This window comes from Meriones unguiculatus (genome assembly GCF_030254825.1).
Source record: "Meriones unguiculatus strain TT.TT164.6M chromosome Y unlocalized genomic scaffold, Bangor_MerUng_6.1 ChrY_unordered_Scaffold_35, whole genome shotgun sequence".
NCBI lineage: Eukaryota > Metazoa > Chordata > Mammalia > Rodentia > Muridae > Meriones > Meriones unguiculatus.
Window position 1 is genome coordinate 3,719,886 of NW_026843712.1, and position 2,743 is coordinate 3,722,628.

Genomic DNA, 2,743 nt, shown 5'->3' on the forward strand with positions numbered 1-2,743 from the left:
ACACCATAATCAAAGAGCCACTTGGGGAGGAAAAGGCTTATTTGGCATAAGCTTCCATATCCCTGTTCATCTAGTCAAAGAAAGTCATAACAGGAACTCTGAAAGAGAGTGAGAACCTGAACAAACACAGGAGCTGATGCAGAGGTCATGGAGGGGTGCTGCTTTCTGTCTTGCTTCATATGGCTTGCTCAATCTGCCACCTTATAGAACCAAGAACCACCAGCACAGGGATGGCAAAACCACAGATGGACTGAGCCCTGCCCCATCCATCACTAAATTAGAAAATGTCCCAAAGGCAGTACTACAACCTGATCTTATGGAGGCATTTCCTTAATTGAGAGGAGACACCTCCTCACATGACTTTAGCTTGTCAATTTGAGATAAAATATCTAGCACAGATAGGAAAAGGTTTATTCACGGCAAAGGGCCACCTTATCAGCCACTTGTATGGATCCCCAAATGGTTCATATGAGCAACTGCAGACCTTTATGTGGATGGAAACTTTTAGCACATCATAGTCCCTTGCTTCTGGAGTTGCTTAGTCTACTCACAAGGGAAAGAGGGAAGTGTAATCTTTTAGCAGGAAACCATCCTTCCTAACTTAGAGAGGATATAAAAATGTAGGGTAGGGACACTGTAGCTGTTTTGTAGTCGAAGAGAGTTTTTGTCATGGGGGAAATTCTAGGCCCAATAAAAAGGGACTGCTAAGGTCATGGGGAAATGGGAGAGTCTTAAATTGATGGGCTGCATTCAAACATGCAATTACTGTCTGTCTTCCTCCCTCCGCCAAACCTCCCAAAAAAAGTGTTTTTCTGTGGAATAGCCCTTGGCTATCCTGGAACTCACATTGTTAACTAGGCTGGCCATGTCTCCTGAGTACTGGGAATAACCACCCCTGACTGCTGTTTGCATTCTTGAAGAGACTTCGAAAATAGAGAGTTACAAGATCATTTGATAACAGCATAAAACCATGTGATTTTTCTGGGAAGGTTGAGATATAGGGAGAGAAAAACAGGGTCAGGAAGAGAAAGTGGGCATAGAGTTTATTTAGGATGACCATGACTAGTCCCATTGCAAGGGTTGTTGCAATAAAAGGAACTAGAAGTAGCAGCAGGACACTACAGAACATCAAGAGAATGGATCAGGAGAAAGTAGAAGGACTATTGTAAAGAAGTATATCCAGCAGAGGATGAAAGGGATAAAAGTCTCCTTTAGCCACTTTATTCACAGTATCTACAAGGTCACTTGCAGATGTATCAGGAACAAATGGAGCTGTTGCGAGGTAAGAGATATTGGGTGAGATGATATGGAACATCTGAGTACAGGGTGAAGTTCAGTAAGTAAAATATTTAACAGATAGCAGAATAATATAAGTATGAGGCTAGTAAGGATGAGAAAGTGATCCAGGGGAGAAAGTTTCCAAAAACTCAGAAATGTTTCTGCCTTCCTCTAATCTAGGTGCTGGGAAAAAAAATTTGTACAGAAACCAGAAAGCAAATATTAAATTTCCAGGTCTGCTGATCTCTATCGCTATTCGCCTCTGCCTTTGTGATACATAATTGACCTCAGACACCATGTAAAATAAATTTCTAAGACTGTGTTCCAAAACAAACTTTATTTTTATTTTTTGGCAGTGGTAAAACCAATTTTAATTCACAGCAGACACTCTGAAGAGAGATAACAACAGTAACAACAAAAAAGCCAGACAAGGTCTCAGAAGTAACCAAAGTTTAGCAAGAGTCAAAACAGATTCAAAACTGCCTGAATGCATGTTACAGAAACTACATGCTAATGTTACAATTTAAAAAAATCCATATAAGAGCTGAGCTATGGTGGCACAGGCTTGTAATCCCAGCACTCTGGAGTCAGAGGTGGATTTCTGAGTGGGAGGCCAGCCTGGTCTTCGAAAAGTGTGTTCCAGAACTAGCTAAGGCTATACAGAGGAGCCCTGTCTCTGAAAAAACAAACAAACAAACAAACAATGAGAAATACATCTAGCAACACTGTACTTCTTTCTGGAGCCCCATTCTGTGGGTGCTTTACCTGAAGGATACAAGTTCCTCCTTTACACAGTAAATGGAAATAATTCCAATGGAGATAATTCAATCTCCTGGTAAAATAAATATCCTTAGGAAGAAGGGGCTCATTTTGAACCATGCAAATGAAATAAATGTAACAATTACTTTTTTGTACTAGGATACTAACACAGGATATTTGAGTCAACCATTAATAGCCCCAATTTCATTTTCTTATTCCACGATAGAAAGAAAAACCAAACATAATGAGTTCGAAGAGTATTTTAAAAGAAAAGAGAAAAATATAAAACATGAGTCTTTTCTATCAAATAAGATAAAACTGGTACTTAGGAATTACACCATTGTCACAGTAAATTCTACCGGAGTGGACGCAGGACTAGCCACAGGATTATCAACATGGATTGCTGCAGCCATGAATCATCTGAAGGAATGGGCGGGCATGGGAGGGTTAGCAGGCCTTCTGGTGTTGGTCTCCTTGGTTTGCCTGTGGTATATATGCAAGATTAGAGTCTCACAACAGTGTGATGCAGCCATGATCATTCAGGCCTTTACAGCCATTGAAGCAGGACATTCTCCCCAAGCATGGTTGGATACCATAAAAAGCTAAAATGATACGCTCAGGATGCGAGGCTAAGCACTGCCCTCAGGGTCAGCCGCTTTGGACCCAGAGAAGAGCATGTCTGATTGCATGCGGGTTGATGCCCCAG